At 42.8% G+C, this 22,892-nt stretch overlaps 1 protein-coding gene across 1 annotated transcript in view; it reads left to right on the forward strand.

The window, feature by feature from the left end:
* The first annotated feature begins 442 nt into the window (after positions 1 to 442).
* Positions 443 to 22,892, forward strand: part of SLC8A1 (solute carrier family 8 member A1) — a 342,186-nt gene continuing 319,736 nt past the window's right edge. The window contains exon 1 of the mRNA XM_090052634.1: positions 443 to 541. The gene's annotated coding sequence lies outside the window, so the exon portion shown is untranslated. The remainder of the gene's footprint in view (positions 542 to 22,892) is intronic.

Consider the following 22,892-nt stretch of genomic DNA (forward strand, 5'->3'; position numbering starts at 1 on the left):
TCTCTGTCTTCATAATTTATATTTACTCCATTCTAGCGGTTACTTATACAAGTGTTTTAATAAGCAGTGGGCAAACAGTCAAGATTTGCATGAGGCTGAAGCCATTTTAAGTGCAGTATTAGCCTAAGCATCATTTTTTATGGTTGCATGTACTAGCCTGACATTATTTGTTCAGCATGCACTGAAAAGGAAATATGTAATCTTCAAGTTAATTTGAACAAGACATTGTGGCAGGGGTTTGGGGGTGTAAAAAGTATCAGACAGAAAGGGTTTTTTTTATCATTTATGTGTTTGGATGAAGCTGAAAGCTGCCAGATAGCTTCTTTTCGACAGCTTGGAGTTACTGTTGGGAACAGATCCATGTATGGAAGCAAAAGCAGAAAAGCACAGATAAGCTGAGATCCAGCTATGCAAACCATGTTTAGAGACACTTAAAGGACAAGCATCCCAACTCCTTTCTTTCTGGTAAATTTAGAGAAGCTATCATATGAGATCTTTTTTTCCATTCATCTGTACACACAACTGCTGAGACTTGACAGAGGTAAGTGAAAAGCATTCAAGTATTTTCTGTAAATGTACATTTTAGATGCTGGGTTTCACTTACGTTGTGAGAAGAACTGTATATCTGGGCTGTGCTATAATTCCAAAGAGATAGATTTGGCATAAGATCACAGAGTGCGGGACACTACATTGAACAGAATTGCTGCTATAGAGATGGAGAAAGTTTCAGACCAAAAGAGCTAAAAAGAGAAGTGTTGCAAAATTCACCTTTTTATCATCAGCTATTTAGAAATCTGTTGGAGTTTATGAGTTGGCTCATCTTGCCCCTTAATCAGGGAGAAAACCAAGACACTTTGAGATGTTATTTTCTAGAATCTGTGTCTATATAACAAAGACATTAGATAGTTGGGATTTTTTGTGCTTTCGTTTGTCCTACTTTCATTTTGAAAAATGTGTCTCATTTAACATTGTGGATTGACTGAATGGACATTAGGAAGAGCTTATTGTAAACGACTGTTGTTTTTCTTGGCACTTGAAGGCTATTTCTCAATGTTTCTCTGAAGATTTGAGGTTGATTACATCCTGTGTGAGGGTTTTTACATGGTTTTAACTGACATGGTAGTATTCTGAAAACCAAAGCCTCTGTAAACAACTGTACATATTGTCATGACACTACCCTTCTTTCATAATTAATATTTCTGGAGTATTAAGACCCATAAAGATAGCTTTCCTTCAAACCAATATCCATTTAATATTCAATTATATTAACTGTTGTTTGTATATTGTCAAAAGCAGGTATTTACCCACATCATACATTGTGTCCAACAGGAAAAGTAGTTTATTAAACTGGAATGGTAATGGGCTAAAAGCTTCTTCTTTTTGTATTCTATGGTTAAATACATGCTATTTTCAGAGGGCTGCACAACAGGATTTCTGGATCAGTTCAGGGGTTTTCAAGTGTTATAATGAGGTATTCAAACTCCTGCTACAAAGAATTAAGTAAAGAAGCTTTCTCATTTTTCACATGGTTAATAGACTGGAAACACAGAGATCAGCTTAAGTAAAATTAAATGGAAAGGACTGAAAATTATATAATGAAAATTACTAAAATCAAAGAGCATTTCCAAGGTTACACTAAGCGGTGGTCATTTCATAAAGGCAAATTACTAAACCACAAATGTCACGGACATTTTTATTCATAATCAGAATAATTTTTCCCTTGAACTGTTATAATAATAATATGTTTGGAACACAATAGGAATGCTATGATTCTGATTCTAAAGCCTGCCTGCTAAACAGGGATTAAAATGGGGCATTAATTCCTGTTCCTCTTTTCATTTACTTGGCATGTTAATGACAAGTTCCACGAAGTGTTGGTTTTCAGACCCTCTACATTTTCTCTGAAAATTTTTGTTTGATTTCCTTTCATTCATGTTTAATAAAACTATTTGAAATTGAGCTCTGGCTAGAATTCTGACTCTGGCAGTCAAATGTTCTTTGTCAATTAATATCTTTTAGAAAACATTCTTTCTGTGGAGAAGTCAGCAGACAGATGAACTTTGAGGAAATACAGGGTAGTCTTAAAATCAATGGTAGTCTTAAAATCAACATATGCAAACCTAGGCTTATTTTAAACTATTTATTTATCAAAAAATGAGCATGTATGCTCCACTGCACATGAAACAATGTAAATCCATCCTGCATTTTCGGTCAGATTTTATCTTATACTCAAGAAAGTGTTGTGTGCAGCTGCTGGCACAGGAAGTTTTATGGGCAGCAACTGACGGAGATACCTGACATTTGCTAGCTATGTCCTAACATTAACCCTGATCCCATTGCGATCGATAGTTTCCATTACACCATTACTTTAACAAACTGCCCAGTTGTAATGCAACCAAGAACTACACTAAACATCTACAACTAATAACACTAGAAGGGAATCCTGTGCAGGGGGGAAAATATGCATAAAATGGTAAGGTCCAAAAGAAGTATATTTTGTTAGGTAGCTTAATTCTTCATTTTCTTGTTTTGTTTTTGGTGAGTTACGTGTGGAGCAATCTTAACTCTTTCATACTGAAAGCTTAAAGTTATAGCCTGTGAGTATAGTAAAAGGTATACAGCATAGCTATAGAGATAGATATTTGAAAATGAAGACTTTTCTGTGATCCAGCTACAGTAAACTCCAGTTAATTTGCCTACAGGATTATTGACCACAGTTTTAATTTGCCATTGGTCTGATTCCCCTCCTTTCCCCCAATGCCTGCTAATTGGTCAGTACTGGATAATTTCCCATAATTTGCGTTCCCTTGGCATTAACAAATTAACCAAAGTTTACTGAAGTTCCCATGAATAAATGTCTTTAAAGGCTTTAACAGAGATGCAAAGCCAAGAAAAATTCCACTTGATTTGGACTGGAATTGAAATGAAACCTGCAGAGTTTGTGGCAAAACATTTTAGGCCCTGGGAATTTATTGTTGGACCTTTTCTGAGCACACATGGCCAGGCCCAGTGCTATAGAGCGCTGACCTTCCTTGCCTGCCATCAATTTCAGAGGGAAGTCAGTGAGCTCTGCCCTGTACTGTATTATGTCTCTGGTGAGAGAACAACCAAGTGCCATCTCAGTCTTTTCCCCATGCCAGCCCATGGCAGAAAATGGAAGGCGATGTTCAGTCTCAGTGAAAGGCTGCCTTTGCCATCAAGTATTAACAAAATACCCTGTGAGGTATGGAGGCACAGCCCCAGAATCACAAGGGTTCAGTTCGTTTCTAGCTCTGAGACTGACCTGCTAAGTAAGCTTGAGCAAGTCCCTCTTCTATTCTGTGCTGGGTTGCCCCTCCCATGTTTATGTCTTGTCTGCTGTCTGGGACAGGGACTGCTTCTTACCAATGTGTTCACACAGTGCCCACCACAAAGCTGCCAAGATGCCAGGAGGGGACCCCAAGCTCTGACATAACATAAATAGCAACAATAAAAAATAAAGCAGCAAATGCACAATGGCCAAGATTTTCAAGTGCCTATTGATCTGGAGTGGCTCAGGGCTTGTGTGCAAACCTGGGGAAACTTACAGGGGCCTGGTTATTATAAGGTGGGTGTGTGAGGTGGTACATTGCTTCCTGGAAAACATTTCAGCTGTCTCAGGTTAGCCACACAGTGGCTAGCTACTTTGAGGACACGAAAGGGTTTTCCCACAGAAGCCTGGAGCTCAGCACAGGGTACAAAATCGAGCCAGAAGCTAGATGAATCAGCCCATACCAACCTCTGTACACCTGTGGCTGTACAGCTAGTATTTCCTGAGATAGCTACATTAAAGGCATTCTAGGTTTGTCCTTGCTACACAGCTGTGACTTGCATGTGAAATCACGAATTGCTTTTGAAACGTTTGGCCTGCGTCTCCAAGACATATCAAATGAGCTTTGTTGTATTTTCAAATATGCCTATGTGGTAAAGAAGCACTCTTTGCAGAGCTTGGGCTCCTAAACCACTTATGCACTATAAAAAAACACAAGGTCTGTTTACATTAGCTACATAGAGCTGGTCCCTCAGTTCCTGCAAGCTGCACAGTCTGTTGTGGAAGACAGAATCGCATGGCCACAGGTTATACCATGACACCGAAGAAGATAGCATCCTTTAAATAAATAACACAGAGCAGGGCTACACCATGCGATCACACTGAAGAAAATTTTGCAAACTGAAGCCAGCTAATAGCAACTCCTGGGCATGCCCTTCCCCTTCAGATGGATAATATTTACATCCCAGATCCTGGAGGATGAAAACTCTTAAAATGTCTCAGCTTTTCCTTTGAAAAGCCAGATACAAGCTTTGTAGAGTTCCTGGTAAAGCATCTATAGACAATTCCATTCCTCTGCTGAGAGATCTTTTTTTACATCATCTTTAAAGATTCTTTCTATACTTCCAAACAAAATCCAAAGGGAGCTTCTCTCCCTTCAGCATACATTTTAATGCACTCTCCTTACTGCAGTGTTTTAGCACATTCCAGCTGTGAATTAAGTAACAAGACTAACCGCTGTCCATGTGGTTCCTTCTTTTTCTCATCTTCTTCCAGCATCGAGAATTATATATGCAGTGCAATGTTTTGTTTTGTGTGGGGGAATTATAAACACACTGCTCCGTGTTTATAACAGAGAAAGCAGGCTGGAAGCAGCAAAAGGTGGGCAGGCTTATGATGATCCTTAGTTCTGAGATTTCATTCCATAGTTTTGGACCAGCCCCTGAGAATGATGAGGTAAGCAGCTCTTTTCAAACTAACAGCAACAAGCTGTCATAACTTCAGCTAAAGTGGAACAGGCCTAGAAAACTGGGATTTGAAACTATTTAATTAAACAGAGCCAACTTTCCAGGAGGGAATGTGCAATAAGAACGTTCAGATCTGCCATTTGCAAAATCTATATGTAAATGATGCACTTGGTATTCCAGAACAAATTAAATGCATTTATGTCAGTATTTGCTATTTGCCTTCTGTTTTGCTTAGTAACAAGTGTATTTCTAGCATGTTCTATATATGCGTGGCTGTCATTGCTGGCTCTTTTTAAATAAAAGTAGAACTTCAGAAGCAAAGTGTAACATGCACCCCTGGAGTTATCCCTGCCAGATTCTCCATTGGTGGAGCTTCATTGCCTCTGGTAGAGCTATAGAGACATATGTGAGCAAATGATCCACCCCACAGTGCCTTTCAAAGCTAAGCTATTTGGGGCATCATTGGTCAGGGGGCCTACACTCTCTGCCCACCTCATGCAATGTACCACAGCATGGAAAGAAACCTAAAGCTCTTTGCATGGTTGACTAGATCAGTGATTCTCAGTGAGAGTGTTCCAGCATCCTAGGGTGTCTTAAGAGCCTTTCAGGGGTACAGCAAAATACTAACACAGTTAGGTGCGCAAACATGATTCTCACGACAAACCCAGAGATTTCAAATAAGAGTCAACAGTGTTAAATACATGCTGACCTACTGTGGTCTATCTGAGTTCTTTGCAATGGAAGAATTGTTCTTCTAATATTTTCCAGGACTATCTAGCCAGGCATTCCTTAAAAATAACGGTCACAAGCTGGCAGAGGATAGACATCAGGAGGCGCTAGTTCACTGTCAGGGCAGCTAGGATCTGGAACCAACTTCCAGGAGAAGTGGTGCTGGCTCCTACCCTGGGGGTCTTTAAGAGGAGGCTAGACGAACACCTGGCTGGGGTCGTTTGACCCCAGTACTCTTTCTTGCCCTGGCAGGGGGTTGGACTTGATGATCTGCTCAGGTCCCTTCTGACCCTACCAACTATGAAACTATGCAACTATGAATTTATCAAGAGGTGCCTTGAGTTCTCAAAAGATTGAGAACTGTTGGACTAGATAGTGCTTATGCCCTCTGAGAGCTGTATAGAGGTACAGTGGGCTCCAAATAACTGCCAGCAAAATACATACAACAGATAAGGTTTAGTTATGTAGTCACAGGGTGTGTCTACATGTGTATTTACACCAGCTTAAATTTACTGCACAGTAAGCAAGAATAGGTTGCAGCTGCACGTGCAAGTATTAAAGCACATTAATGCTATGTATGTACTGACTTGGGACTAAAGTTAGTCCCAAGTCATTCCACACACAGTGTTACTGTGCAGTAAGGCATCTACACATGCATTACTGTGCAGTAACTAATCAGGTATAAATTTGATACCTGCATGATGCAGGTATCAAATTTGCACTCAAGCCGGCATAAGTTGCCATATTTACTGCTCAGTATGGGTATGCACATGTAGATGCACAACTGTATTATGGAGTAATTTCGGTTACTGTGCAGTAAATGTGCATATATAGACAGAATCACAAAAAAATGGGGCTGGAAGTAAGTAGTCACCCTGCTGCTCTACAAGGTTTAGTAACAAGTAACACAGATCACAGAAGACAGAGAGTGCTATTCACAGAGAGACCACCCATGCCTAGCCCTTGACAGAGAGACTACCCATGGCTAGTCCTTGACCTAGACGAGGACTGGATCCAAAGCTGGCTGAGGCCAATGGGAGTCTTTCCATAGACTTCAGTGGGCTCTTCTTAGATCCTGCTTGTACTGAAAGCACCTGCCCATTCCCTTGCTTTTCTTGAGGAATTTCTGTGCTTTATATAGAGTGCAGGATGTAACATTAACAGTCTTACCCTTGTTATGTACTATTGAGTTTGCTATTGATTCTATTTCCTGTGTTCGAAGGGAAAGAGAATTAATGTAAATTGTGGTCTGGACCCAGCCTATTGAAGCCAGTGGTACACATGCCAACATTTGCCTCTTTTGAAGAGAGGTTAATTTTGTTAAAATGTTCATCAAAAAACAATATGTGCAAGAGAGCATGTGCTAGTCATTTCCAGTACCCTCACATCAGAGGAAATAGGGCTGCTGCCAATGAGCAACCCAGAGATACACAAAACACTCCATTCTAAAATACAATCTGTTAATATGTGTGAAGATAAAACTGTTCAAAGCATGAACTTTAGGCAAATCTGCGAAGCACAGTGATACCACACCCTGGAGTGATGGGAATAATACACAGCAATTTTATATTCTGTTGTTTAACTTTGTTTAAAAACGTTGCTGTTTAACACTCCAAATAGTGCTAAAGATGGATAAGTGAATAGGTTGTAGGGGTTGTGCAAAGCAGATTCAGATTCAGCCTGAATCAAGAACAGTGATTCAATTCGTTGATTCGGATCACTGTCCCTGATTCGATTTGGCTGAATACAAATCTGAAGATTCAATGCTGATTTGGAGAATCAGAAATTCGGCCATAGACACAGCTTTAAATGTTTTTTCTACATACCTCAAGGTGCCAGCATGGCTTGTGATTGTTGTGATGCTGGAGTGCATGGAGCGCCCCACAGGAGTTGTGGGGGCCTTCCACGTGCTTGGCGACGAACCCAGAAGTGGACTAGAAGTACTTCCCAAGCCGGGGAGGCACTTCCAGGTCTGCTGCCAAGCGTGCTGGGGAGCCCCCTGCACTCCTCTGGGATGCTCCATGCACCCCTGCATTGCAGCATTCACAAGCCCCTGCCACCTAGAGGTACGTAGAAAAAACATTTAAAACTGTGTCCGAATCGCCGAATCTTTGTGGATCTCTCCGAACTGATTCAGAGGGCTCCGATTTGATTCAGAGAGATTAAAGGGTCCTCTAATTTGATTTGGATTGGGAGATTCAGCCACCAAATTGGGCCGAATCTCCACCTAATTGAATTAGGGACTGAAGCTTTGCACAGCCCTAATAGGTTGGACCAGATGCCATAGAACTTTTACAAGACATAAGGAACAGGACAGATCCTATCACTAATGTGTCATACAAGTGGATACTATCCCATGAAGTATGCCAGAGTAGCAAACCTGTACCGTGTGTGCCACAAGTGGCATGGGTAGCATCTGCATGTGGCACACAGCAGATTGGGGAGGGAACGAGCAGCACAGAAGCAGAGAGGGCAAGGAACAAAAAGCAGAGCACAGGGAAGGGAGCAGAAAGCAGAGGATTAGTTTGGGCACAGAGCACAAGGCAAGGAGCAGAAAGCCCCACAGCAAGTTATTCAGGGAGTACAGGGCAGGCAGCAGAAAACAAGAGTAGATCAGGCAAAGGAAGTGGTTTGGAGTGGCACTCAGAAAAAATGCAACATGGTTTAATTTGTGGCGTGGTTGCTGAAAAAGTTGGCCCTCTCAGAAGTATTCAGTTGCTTTTATAATTTGTTTCTTGTTACATTATGGATGGGATGGCTGCTGTTCAATACTTAAGGACGAGATTTGCACTGACAGCAGGATCGCAGCCATTTGATTACATATGAAGACTACAGTACATCCTCAGAGTTGCAGCATAAGCACTGGAAGAGAATGTATCTACTGAAAATTTACAACTAAATTGGTTGACTTATAAATTGACATTACTCCCACACCATACAAAAATGGCAAAAAAAATCTAATATATCTACAAAAGTCATTTTGTTTATCTAGTTCTATAAACATTATTGTGGGAAGAAACAGGCTAAGCCAGAAGGATTCTTCTAGTTGCAACATACGTTAGACTGCAATAGCCTCCTAAGGGAGCTTAATGTCCTGCCAATGCACTGTAGAGAACAATCATATAATCATAGAATCATAGAATAGAATCATAGAATCAATGAGTGGGAAGGGACCTAGACAGATCATCAAGTCTGACCCCCCGCCAGGGGCAGGAATGAGCACTGGGGGTGGCAGGGGTCATAAGACCACAGCCAGGTGCCTATCCAGTCTCCTCTTGAAGATCTCCAGGGAAGGTGAGAGCACCACCTCTCTGGGAAGCCTATTCCAGGCTCTGGCCACCCTTACAGTGAAGTAGTTCTTCCTAATATCTAACCTAAACCTATCCTCCCTCAGCTTGTGGCCATTGTTCCTGGTGACACCAAGGGGGGCCCTGGTGAACAGACTTTCTCCGAGTCCCTGCTGGTGGCCCCTGATAAGGTTGTAGGCAGCCACAAGATCCCCCCTTAGTCTCCTCTTGTGGAGACTAAAGAGATTCAGGTCCCTCAGCCTCTCCTCATAGGGCTGGCCATAGAGGCCCTCAACCATACGAGTGGCCTCCTCTGGACCCTCTCCAGGTTCTCCATGTCCCTCTTGCAGTGCGGCGCCCGGAACTGGACACAGCACTCCAGCTGCGGCCTGACCAGTGCCGCATAGAGGGGGAGCAAGACCTCTCTGGACCTGTTAGTGATGCGATGCATGACAGGGTGCGGTTGGCTCTGCCTATTGCTTTGTCGCATTGGCGACTCACATTCATCCTGGAGTCAATCCTGACTCCAAGATCCCTCTCTGCCTCTGTGCTGCTGAGACGGTCAGCCCCTAACCTATAACCATAATGCTGGTTCCCTCTCCCCAGGTGCAGCATCCTGCACTTGTCCTTGTTGAACCACATCCTGTTCAGATCCGCCCACTCCTCTAACCTATCCAGGTCTGCCTGGATGCAGTCCCTACCTGCCGGTGTATTCACTTTACCCCACAGCTTGCTGTCAACGGTGAACTTGAACAGGGTGCTCTCCACACCCTCGTCCAGGTTGCTAATGAAGATGTTGAACAGCACAGCCCAAGGAACGAGCCCTGGGGGACTCCACTGCCCACTGCCTCCCAGGTCGACTTCGACCCATCCACCACCACCCTCTGGGTGCACCCCTGGAGCCAGTTTGCAACCCATGTGACCGTGCATTCATCAATGCCGCAGTCCCTCAGCTTGCCCACCAGAATTGGGTGGGATACTGTGTCAAAGGCCTTCTGGAAGTCCAAGAAGAATGACATTGACTTCCTCCTTCACATCTAAGCTCTTTGTTACCTGGTCATAGAAAAAGATCAGGTTAGTCAGGCAGGATCGGCCTGGCACGAACCCGTGTTGGTTACCCCTCAGGGCTCTCACAGATGTGGCCCTTGATAATTTTTTCAAAGACAATGGTAGGCATACAAAAAGATGATATAATAGATCCTATCCATCTCAAAAGCTTTTTGGTGTTTCATATCATTTGTCCTCTGGGCATATCATTCGGTTTAAGTGCCCTTTAGTTTTATATTAATTCTTTTCTGGGAAACAGCTGGGATTCCTCCTGTATGATGTTTGCCTGGTTGTATACACTCTATATTAAAAAGTTTTTTCAGAAGTTAACAGATTAGCCACCAGTCTCATCAGTGTATACCATTTCCTGCTCTTCTAAGAAAGTTGTCAGTGCTTTCATCGGGACATTTATATGGCTTGTTTTTCTTTCATCTTGCATAAGCAAAACCAGTGACTTAGAGAAACACATAAAAGTGGAAAAATAACTGCTTGGAAGATGCAGGAATGTTGCCAGCAAAATTACTGCAAACTTTTTATCCCCTTCCTCCGGGGTCCTTTGAGTTACTTTCTAAGCCCTCTCTGTGCATAGAACTTTCCCCTCACACTATCTCCCTACCCCCAGGCCTCACATCTTATCTGACATCCCTCTCCTGGAACAGAATTCGACAGCACTCCCTAAAGAGGCTGTCAGTCTGCTCTGTAACAGCTAGAGGGGTCACCATGGAAAGAACCTTTTCCTTCCTCCCTACTAAATGGAGCTGACATATTAACACTAGAGCACTTCCAGCACAAAGATTGAGAGGCCAGGATCAGGAATCAAAACCGAGCCCCTGCAACATACAGCACTGGGACCAGCTGCTGGGCTGGTGATGCCCTTGAGGAAGAATTGATTGGCACCTCACAAACCCACACAAGATGGGGAAAAAAACTGGCCATTATTTTATATGATAATAATTAATTGCCCCTTGGGAGGCATCCCTAAGCCACAACTTAGAGTAATATGAAAATGTCATCTACCTATCCTTGCAGTTTTTTGTATGTGGGTGTGGACAGGGTGAAGGGATATGTGCATAAGTGAATATTAATATGTTTGTGCATGTGTGTACATTGCCTGTGACTGTGTGAATGTGAATGTGCACATGTGGGTGATAAATGAAGATATAATTACTGAAAGGCAAAATTGGATGAAATGGAAAAGAGAAAAACATATTCTGATCTCAGGAATATCATGGTCAGCATGCATAAAATCACCACATTGTGTTTCTTTAATTTTCTCCTTAAAAATTCCATCTGCCTACAGATTATTCTTTACTGGCACTGATGAGGTAAATGGTCAGTTGAAATGTCTGTCTAGTCTGCCCATCCTGTATGTCTGACACCTACTCTATCAGATCTTTGAAATATGGGTGCCCTTTTTACTTCTTTCTATAACACCTAGCACAGCGGAGCTTTGACTGTGGACTGGGCTTCTCAGTTGCTATCAGAATACGAATAATAATACCATATTTTTTTGCATAAAAAATGCCCTGGAATATAATACACATTTTGCTTTTGAAGGGCGGAATCAAGAAAAAAGATTTTAGCAGACATATGGGTACATCAATCTGGGAAAGAGCCTAATCTTCAGCTGAAACACCTTTCCTTTTCTGTATAAAGCTGAAACCCTAACTGTTGCTGAATACTGGTCTGCATGGGTAGATCTATGATTTTGAAAGAAGTTTAAGAGTCTCCAAGCATTGAAATAGGAGAAGAGAGACCAGGAGAACCTAAGAAGTTGTGGCCCTAAGGTTAGCTTTAGCATCAATAACAAGGAGAGATGATCATTAACACCTGTGGAGTGAAGAACAATGAACCATTAAGTCAATTGACTCCTTCAATTGCCTGAATAGTAATGCAACAATTGAAAAAGGAATCAAAGCAAGATACTTCTATCCTGGGCAGAAATCAGCTTCACTGCTTAATGCACATCCCCCAATTTGGGATGTTGATTTGGGGGTAGGGGAGGTGGGATACATGTTGTATGCGAGAAAATATGGTAATAATTACCCTGATGTCAAGATCATGTTATCTGTAAAGAAATTTCCTAATGTTATTGGTGGAAGATCCAAAGCATGGGCTTTATCAGACTAGATTGCACCAAGGACTTGGCAGCACTGTCCAGAGCACAGTTCTATGTATGTGAAGCAGAGACTGTCCCATCTCTAGAGTTGCTTGTTAGTAGAGCCCTGCTGCTGCCTTTCATTCAGGTTTTATCCTGTTTTGTTTTGTTGGTGTCTACTGTCAGTTCAGCTGCTTCTGAGGCCTTTCCCTCCAGAATAAGTAGAATTGCGCCACTGAGTCTGACATTGGCTTATTTGGTCTATTATCCCTCTGTGTGATGTTTGCAGTGTTCATGTATAGTGGAATCTTCATCTCTGTCTTAGACGATTGGCAATGCATAGGGAGTGCACACAGGTGCACGTGCACCCACTGAGCTTGGTCATGCCCCCCCTGAGATTGACTGCTGCTGCTGCTGCCAGCAGCATCTGTGGGCAGTCGCTGCTTGCTACTTGCCACCCCTGCCACCACTGCTGCAGCCGCCTGCGGGCAGTCCCTGCTCAGCCCAGCTTCACTGCCGACATCACCGTTGTCCCCGCTCGCCACATGTTTTGCTTCAGCCTCCCAGAGCCCACGCTCAGGCTGCCCTGTGGCTCCTGTCTGCCGCCACCACTGCCACCACCTCTGACCCCCCGCCCCCAGTCAAAGTGTAATTTGAGCCCTGTATGCAATACCTGGACAGAAGCAGCAAGCAGGACCAAAAGAAGCAGCAGTGTCTGCTGGGTAGACAACAGAAATGTTGTGAAACAGGAAGCTGGCTCTTCGCAAGGGAGGATTGTGATTTCTCCCCACAGCTCCAGTGTTGTTCCCTGGGGCCCAGGCCTATGGGTGTGCTAGCTCAGATTGTGGTAAATCAGGGGCAGGCAGTTATTTTAGGCCGAGGGCCACATACTGAGTTTTGGCAAGTGGTCGAGGGCCGCATGGGTAACTCTGCCCCTTGACAGGTCCTCAGCCCCCTGGTCGCCATCTTGGGACTGGAAGTCCTGCCTTCTAACCCCCGACCTTTGCCACCAGAAGTTCCTTCCTGAGCCCCCAGAAGTACTCCTTTCAGCAAGGGGTTTTGCCATCTCGGAAACAAAAATACCAAATTATATTTAAAAAAGTTAATATCTAAAACATTCATTCATTTGATTTCAAAAAAATATTTTTGTCCTGGTTTACACGTGTCTGTGTAGTGTGCACAGAGGTGATTGTATATAATAGCTTATAATGAAGTCTTACTCTTACATATGGAGGATGGGATACAGGTTTGTGGGAGGCTGTGGCTGTGTGGGTATGTGGGGCATCGGGGAGGAGGAGGGTGTGGATGTGCCTGTGGTTGTGATCTTTGACAGGCAGCCAGCAGCAGATACATATTTTCTAAATTTTTGCGGGGCCCCGTGAATTGGATAGAATGGCCTGGCAGGCCGTATCCAGCCCGTGGGCTGTATTTTGCCCACCCCTGTGCTACATGATGCTCTGCCCAACAAGGTAAATCTTCTGACCTTCTGGTCTCTTCTTTCTCTGGGTCATCAATTTTTGCTTGCAGGAGTATAAAGCTGAAAGCACAAACCTCAGTGCTGAGAAGCAAAGCAATTAGCAATCTCCTGCCTATCCCCACACTTGGGTCAAAGTTTTTGAACCAGAGAGCCTGAGTCTTTTAGACACATGCTAAGGCTCCTAATACAAAGGTCCTTGTTTTTCAGGGGGGCTGATCATACACAGCTCCAGTCAAGATCAATGGACCATTGATAGCTGATAGCTTACCAATGCCTGGGCATGTCTACACAAGATGCTACTGCACAATTGTTACTCAGCATTTAGTTAATACTAGTATTAGCAAGTACTAAATGAAAAAGCAGAAACTAGAGTTACTGTGCAGTAGCACCAGCTAATGTCTTTTAGGTGATGCTACTTCACAGTAGCCTAATAATACTGCCCAGTAACATATTAGCATTGTCCATGCTGTGATGCTCTACTGCTTAGTATTTTTTGGGCTACTGTACAGTCTCCGTTTTGTCTAGATGTGCCCCTTGACATTCAGACCATTTTATTTAGGTGCCTAAATACAAACTTAGGAGCCTGGGCCCAGATGCCCCATGGCAAGTAGCTGCCTAACTCTGTATGGGCTGTAGATAAAGTTTAGTCCTGTTCTGAATCCTGTTTAGCCTTAGCAGTGGGAGGTAGGCACCCAATACTTTGGGGGTCCTGGGCTCTGAGGTCCTCCTAGCATCCAGCCCTCAGTTCTGAATACTGCAAGTAGGACAGTTGCAGCCTGGCTTTCCAGCAATACTCATAGACACGCATTTACACTTACAGCTGAGCAAAGAACAAACTAACAGCCCAAACTCATCCTCCAGAGGCCATCTCTAATCTTACTGCTTTTGTCTTGGTTTGGCAAGAGTGACCTTAAGAGTGTTCTGTGTTATTTTTTGGCTTAAAGCAAAGATCTTGTTTTTCCACACTAGATTCAGTAATAAACATCAGGACTTGCTGTTAGTATGGTGAGAATGCTAACGTGCACAAATTAAAGGTAAAACCTTTCCCATAGCCACAGACCACAAGATGTTGGCGATCCTTGGTGTTATCCTCTTATTTAGCAAAACATTCTCACTGCTGAAAAAGAGACACAATCTAATTAACTGCTAACAATAACACTGGATGTGAGAGACAATTGTTTGTTTAACTCTGGTCAGTAACTTGTTCCATATGGTCCTTTAAATCGTGTTGAATGTTAAACCCTTTAGGTCTGCCTATTATTTCTTCACAATGACCTCCTCAATTTAGCCTGTTTTCTGAAGGCAAGCTAATTGAAACAAGGTTCTGAAAGCACTTAGTTATCCAGCATTTCTGCACAGTTCACAAGCAGGAAGGAAACTCCAGCTTGCCCCATCTAACACTGAATGAGAAGAGTTTTGCTTGCCTTCAGTTTTTCAGAATAGTGATGTTTGCTACAGCTCTGCTGCTGTTTCTGAGAGTTTTCAGACAAGAGCCATGTATAGCTTGAAGGTTCTGGCATAGGGGAAAATCCAAGTCCCCACTGAAAAATTTTAACTTCCAGCATGTACCTTTCCCATGATGTAGCAAAGTCTGGTCACTGTGGAAACCTTAACATAAGTGCCCATTCCATTTTTATATCAATATCAGTAGACAGCAGAGTGAGGACCAGAACTACTTCGTAATTACTAGGCAAAAGACTTTGAAGAGACAGTTATAGTCTTTTTAAAATGCTAACAGAAAAAGAAAACTGATGTAATTGACTTTAATTATTTTTCATAACTTTTCTCTACAGCTAACAATTTCACCCGCATTTTTCCTACAGTAAGAACTGTCATACCCACTTTTAATGAAGCCCATAGGAAATGAAAATGACTAAGAGTGCCTTGTTAAGTGCCTTGCAGCAGGAATCCCAATTTTACTCTATTTATTCTTTTTTGCTACCATCTAGGTTCAGCAAAGTGAGACAGACACCACAATAGATTCTAGCCTGATATGCCTTGCATCTGTCCTAACCCACATGGGGGCTTATAGATGGTATCTTCCAGGAAGTGAATTCTTAAGTAATTTATTTCAGTCAGAAATATTTTAGTCAAAATAGTTTGAAAAAAATTAATCCACTGGAGAAAATCTAATTCTAACTTACCTAGTTGAAGTGGTCTGTGTCTGAGTCTGGCCAGCTTGGATCATAGGCTCCAAAATGGGGTGGACCACCCAGTCCATGGCCTGACCACCTTTTAGCACATTAATTTATATAACCCACAAATGTGCAATTGTTATTTTGGTTAAAACTGTATAGCTATTTTTTTAACTGCATAGCTAGCTAAATGAATGTGCTAAAAGTTGGTCAAGCCATGGCCCGGGTGGCCTACCCAGTTCCGCAGGCTATGGCTGGGTTGAAATTATTTTACAAGTTCAGAAATAAACAGCACCCTCCAAGTATAATGCACAACCTGGATTATAACCTTACACTTCCTCACTAATAAACACATAGTGCAGCATGCTCAGAATCTGTGCAAATAACTTGATCTTGTATATTTGCTGATGCCACTGAGTTATGTTCCAGGATCTATAGTATAGGATGAGGGAGAGTAACGGTGGTATACAGCAAGCTTCCTTATCAGAGAAAAGAAGAAAGTTCCTTGTAGAAGTCCAGCCTGTCCCTGACACTTGAAATATTCCATATAAGCATTAGGTAAAGGTGAAAAGAGCTCTCATAACTGGGTATTTCTATGCTCTTAAGAGCGCAGGGTATCAAGCCTACCCATCCACCATTCCTTCTGAAACTCTGTCTTTTTAGTTTTGTGTTTGTTTTAATCTAGAATGTAGTATTATAGATGGATCTAGTGTGATGTGCTCTCTAGAGAAGTGTATCTGCCTATTACCCATGATGCAAGGAGTCCATATATTGCCCTGTATTGGCGAGGTCTCAGATCACAATGGAATATTGGAATATTGGTATTTTTAGATTTCTGAAATGTGTGTACAAGAGAAATTGCATTTGACAGTGATTGGCTGCTAATTGCTTTATTGATTTAAATTATAAAAAATAATGACTGAATTCTAATTTATTAAAGATAAATAATTCTGTTGCACCACTTCTACTTAAGATTTCACATTTACAAATTAGGGAGGAAAATATGCATTTTTTAAAAATATTCCTCTTGATCAAGCAATGTCTATGTCATTAACAGTTTCCAGACCCAGCCCATATTTACAGGCTTCCTATTAAACATTTATGAAAAGGAATAAATCCCATAAAATCAGAAGACATAGAGACCAATGCTATGTGGAATTTCAAATGGAAAGGTCAGTTAAATAAATAGAGAAATAATCTACATATATGTTGCCTCATTCTAAAATCATTTCAGCTAAGAACCTCTGTAACAAAAACATAAATTTAAAAATATTATCTTAAAATTTACTGTAATTCCCAATAAATAATCCTACAACCATGTCACTGGACATGAGGGATTTATATTTAGATATGTAAAAAGGAGGCAAACTCAGCACCTATCCAATGCCTATTATATAGTATAGTGGAAAAGGTGATATGACTGCCTTCTCAAATCACAGAGAAATTAAAAGAGCATCCTTATTCTTGCCATCAGTAGCTACCAACTAACATTCTACTTCCAGTGCATGAATGCTAGAAATATAACAGGCATGCAACATCCTAGCCCTGGGTAAAAATGCAAAATGGTCTTTATAACATTACCCCAATTCAGATATTCTTCCCTTTCCAAAATAATCACCTTCTGAGTGGAATGTTCACACAGCTGGTCTTTATCTTAAGGTCAATATTTTTCAGACCTCTGAGTGAAAACTACGTATCTATTTTTGAGTGATAAGGGTAAAGAAAGGCTATTTACTCTTTGCAGGAAAACTTTTTTTTGTGACATTTACATTTCTCAACTGGTACAAAAATGGCTGATCCTTTATGGAATTCTTTTTATTAGAACAGACAGAAATTTAAATACTGGATTTCCTTGAGAACTGTTCAGCCCTTTAGAGATCTCCCCACAAACCGTTAGGCTAGGGACAGACATTACACATAAACCAGCTTAAGTGATCAGAAACTGGTTTAAACCTGTAACAGAACAGAAGTTCAGTACATATAAACCAGTTTGAAAATGACTGAAACCGGTTCTAGATAAACCTGGTTGAATGTAGTATCAGACTTAACTGATTTGGCTCAACCCAGTTTATGCAATGTCTGTCCCAGACTCTGTGCTAATTTGAGTTAAATCAGAGTCCCCCAGCATCCCGGCATGCTCTCTGGGTTGAGCAGGGCTCTCTGCTCCATAGCAGGGTTGGCCCCTCCCCTCTGCTCCCCGGCTGGAGCTCGGCACAGACTTGCACGCACAGCAGGGTCTGATGGCTTCCCCATGCTCCCCTCTCTCCCCTCCTCACCACTCGCTACTTAAGCAGAGATCCCTTCCTCCTATCTGCCACAGCACAGGCCATTGCCAGCATGTGGTATGCTAGCTAATGCTACGAGGTGTCTGTGTGTGTCTTTCTCTCCAATTTAACTGGGACAGGCAGACTAAACAGTGCTGGCTTAGGGCTTTTGGAGCTAATCAACAGGTCAGCCGGTAAGCTGTTTAAGAAGTCTGAAGTAATGGAGAGAAGCCATTGTTTTGCTAATTGGGTGATAAAAACTGTTATCAGCGCCCCACCACCACCTTGTTCACTCATCTGTTTGCTGCAGACAATATGAGGAAGCAGGAAGGGAGATTGAAAAGCAGGCAGACATCCCTAATGAGAGAGTACTGCCGAGGCCTGGCCACACCCCACTCAGCTCAGCTTGCTGCAGAAGGGATGGGAGGGCTGCTCTAGCACCCCCAGCTTCTAGACTGAGCCACTGGAGGCATGTGCCTGAATTTCCTTAGTCCAGAGAGAATGTCTGTCCAGTTTCAAACCAGCTCAGCCTAGTCAGGTTAGACTAACCTGCAAAGATAGAAGCAATTCAGGCTAAGAATTTTTGAATGTCTGTTCCTAGCCTTGAGGAAATGATCCCTAATCCCATGAAATCAATTAAATGTGGCTTCTAGGGGAAATGTCTTTGTATTGGGTTTAATAGGCTTTGGACAAAGCTTTAAATACCTCAGTCCTCTGTGGGCACATCTACATGAGCCTGACTCAACTCCAACATATTTCTCTCCAGAGTTTATTGCTCCTCGGTGTAGCATTTACATGTGGGCCTGGGACTGCAGCGTGTTGAGCCAGGGCAGTTCAGCCCTGGCTGGCAGGGGACCCAGGGGGTCAACCTACTAGCCCAGAGCTGCTCTACCCTGGCTCAACATGCAACGGAGGGTCTAGCTAGGGCATAAAATTGCTACAGTGCAGGGCTAGCTGGGAGGCACCCCCTGCACTGTAGCACCTTTGTGCCCCAGCTAGCCCATGTCAGCATCTGCATGTATGTTGCAGTGCACTAAACTCTACCATACAATAGTACTTGTGTCAGGCAGTACTATCTTACAAAGGCATTAATTTAAGGCTACCTAATAGTGCCAGACGTGTAGATGGTGACTCTTTACTGTGGAGCTAATTAGTCAACTCTGCAGTAAAGCGCATGTGTAGCTACATCCAGTGTGTGGCATATGCCTTGTTATGTGAAAATGTTTGAAGGTATACCACTATGCAAGTAGTCTATATTTTTTGTTCCTGTTGATAAGAACATGCATGATTTAGACCTTCCTAACTTAAAAATAGCCAGATTGATTATTTTTAAATATGCTTTGATGCCTAAACTTGGAGGAATGGTACCAAACAGGACAGGTTTGGAAAAGTTTGAAAATCTACTACCATGCAGGTTTCCTGGTAAACTCTATCCACACTAATAGGAAGGTACCTAAATGAAATATTGCTTTCTTAAAAACAGATAGGTTGGTTATCCTGACACATGCCTGGATACTTGGACCTAGAAGAATCTTACAAAACAAGACAGAGTTGAAAATTGTAACCTTAATAATTATAGGGGTTTTCAAGTTCAAGCTCCCATGGTTATTTTTGTTTTATACCTTCATAAGTGATCTTTGCCATGACTTTTATTTGACATATTTTGCCTTTTTTCCTGCCTGCAACTTAGCTGCAAACTTAGATTACTATTAATTGCTTCCTTACTTGCATAAATTTCAGCCTTCAGATTGCTCACAAAATGCTTATTTTGGCCCAGTTCTGTGAAGACTTATCCATGAGGTTAACTTTATACACGTGAGTAATCCCACAGGCTTCAAATAAAATTAAGCACTTGTATAACTTGTAATAGAATTGGGATCTCTGAATATACCTTTGATGGGTCACTCTGAGCCATACATTGTGCATCAGGTTGCCTAAATCGGGGTGGTCAACTTGCAGTATACATGCCAGAAGCAGCACGGCCGTGTGTGGCAAATGACAAGATCAGGGAGGGAATAGCACAGCAATAGACAGGGCATGAAGCAGAAAGCAGAGTAGCAGGTCAAGCAGAGAAGGAGTATCAGAGTGGCACTCAGGGAGGGCATAGGGCTAACTTGTGACACGTGCCAAAAGGTTGGCCCTTCCTGACCTAAATCATGATGTTCTTATTGTTCTCTAACTGGACAAAGTGTGGAATATGAAATATATCAATAAGAGGCAGAAAACATTTCTGACACAAAACTTTCTGCCAGCACAAATTCACACAAGCTTTCATGTGATATTTGCTTTCCACCCACATTCTTGTGAACTCAAAGACACTACTGAGGATGTCCATGGAAAAATAGAAAGAAAAGGGTTGCAGAGAGAGTCCATTGACTGTGAACCCAGAATGAATGTTGATGAGCAGAGCTATCAAAAGTGTCAGAGCTCCCAAATAAAAGAGTGCTGGTGCCCCAGGCTGAAGAATCATTCACTGAAGAAATTCACCAGTCATTTCAAATCACCTAAAAAGGAGGCAATTTTGCAGTCCACTTTCAGGCAACTTGTATTTACAAAGGAATGGAAACATGCAGACAAATATTTTGCTGCAATGCATTAATCCCACTCTCCTCTGAGAGTTCCAAAATAGAGAGTCCTTGATCTCCCACCTATCTACAAAATATTCCTGGCCACATGACCACCTTGGAGGATAGGGTGTGGGGAAAAGGATTGGAGGCCGTGGAACTGGGCAAGGGTAATTGGGGAGCACCTTGGGCAAGAGAGTGACCTGTGCCACCCTGTGCTGTGACCCTGCTGTGACCCCTGCTTCATATTGCCCTGGGGCCAGGTGACTTCATATACCTCTTGTGTAGTACTAAATGCAAAAAAAAATAGTGTTTCAGCTAAAGTTTCCAGCACCAGGACTATGAAGTGTTAAACACAGGAGATAATTATTGCCTCAGCAACTCCCTAGCTTTCCTAAACCTGCCCCTGATCAGCTCCACTCTTGATGTTCTCAGCTGGGTTCCTGTGTCCGTCCTTTATGGAACATGTAGGTATCTTCTGACCTCCTTTGACCTTCCCCCCTGCCCACTGCTCTGAGCTCCATCCTTAGCTGAGACCCAAGGCAGAGGCAGAGTTATTAAGACATTTGCTTTTAATTACACCACCAGTCACAACTTGTACAATGTAATGCATCCTTTTACACATCCACATCCTTTTTCAATGCAATGAATGACATCTAATATTTTCACCCTTACTGCTGTGTGGCACTCTGAAACCAAGGCTTACACTATACCCACTCTAGTGTTTGTGCTTGCAGCTGCCCTCAGACATACTGTAGAGGGGAGGGCACTGCCCCTTCTCATATCAGTGCAGGTGCACAAAAGCTATGGATGCCCAGATCAGTTGCCACTGTTGTTAACCAGCTTGCAGCTGCTGGCTAGCTCACATATGCTGTGTGAGGGCTTTGGGGGATGATAGGGAAAGTTAGGAGAAAAATGTCTGTGGGAGGAGAGTCTCTACCCCTCACCCTGTTTAACCCCTTGCTTCCCTGCTTAGCCATATGACATCCCTCAGACACTAGCCGAAGAGCCTATTGCCCAAAACTCTACTCCTCCCCTGTCACTCCTTGTAGAAGCCCCAGCTCCTCATCCCATGCTATCATGACCCATTTGCACCTATAGGAGGATGACTCCTCCTCGCTCTCCTATCCATGATTCACATGTGTCCACAACATACAGGAAGCAGCTCAGCTATGTATGAGGCTTTCAGGGGAGCAGCAGCGTTCTGCTCTGTCACCTATCCCTGAGGCAGGACTATGACTTGGTATCTGTTCTTGATGCCCTGACTCTAGACTGTGACTCATGACCTATCTCTTGCAAGGGACATGGCTGTGACACACACTGCTCTGTCTCCCAAGGCCTGCTCACAGGCCACCCAGTGAAGGTCTCTCTTTCTAAGCATTCCATTTGACCATACAAACTTGGAGGAATATGCTGGAGACATACCTTGTATGTGCAAAGGGATGCTGGCCTGCAGTGGAGCATGGAGGCAACAAAAGGAGGTGGAGGGTTCAAGCCCCATATTCTTGTCCCTACTCTCCAGTCTGAACAAGCGTAAACCATGGGTGAACTCTTACCCAGAGACAATAGCATAAAACTGCTCTGCACCTTGAGGAGATGGAAACAATCAGAATGCCACAAGAAATCATTTGGGGAAGCAGAAACTCAGTGCTGTGAAGCTGACGCTTGCACAAGCCACAGTAGGAAGTGGCTGTCCAGTGGCTTGCGCACACAGAACACAGCAGAGAGCTGGCTGCAGAATGTCATTATTTATCACATCTTCATCCTGTTTCTCATGGCACCTGCAGTTGTTCCCAAAGCCCCAGCTTCTGCAGTTAGGTGATTGAGTCTGGAGTCAGAACTTCCATTTATGTTCTAATAGTAAGGTTATTTTTTCTCTCTTGAGAGGGGAGAAACTTGGAAATGTGATGCCTACAGGTTTAGAAGCTGGAAAGTAATCAGTCACCAAAACTTAAAAAAAACCCAACTTCATGATTTTTTAATTAATTTTGTGGATTGCAGGGGCTGAATGAACTACTTCCGAATGCTGGGTGGGCTCTCCTGGAGGCAGTAGTTACTCATGCTCACCCACTGTGATGCTCTGTCTCTCTCTAGTGGTGGCTGGACCACCTACAGAACTTGGTGAGATTGCTGCAGCCTTGGGTAATAGAGCTGTCTCTCTTATTTGGTGCAGCACAGGCTCGTGTTTGTTGAACCAGAAGTCCAAGTTTCCATCCTCACTGCAAATGACCCACCCAGGGGCATGTCACAATGCAGTCATAAATCCATGAACAAGAGGGTTTTCTGTAACACTCTTTTCCCATGTCCTGCCAGAGGTCCAGAGTTGATTCTGCCTGTAGCTCTGATATGTAGTCTCATATCATTTGCATCGGTAGCAACCACAGTGATGGGTAGTTTTGTCATATACTAGGGATGTGCCCCAAAAAAGCAGATTTTCATATATGACTTGGGTATTTTTTTACCATAAGGAAAGTAAAACACAAATATCTCTGACTGTATACAAAATATTGAAATATACAAACCAAAATTCCACAAA

This window comes from Crocodylus siamensis, chromosome 1 (assembly GCF_052110815.1).
Source record: "Crocodylus siamensis isolate JL-2025a chromosome 1, ASM5211081v1, whole genome shotgun sequence".
Taxonomy (NCBI): domain Eukaryota; kingdom Metazoa; phylum Chordata; order Crocodylia; family Crocodylidae; genus Crocodylus; species Crocodylus siamensis.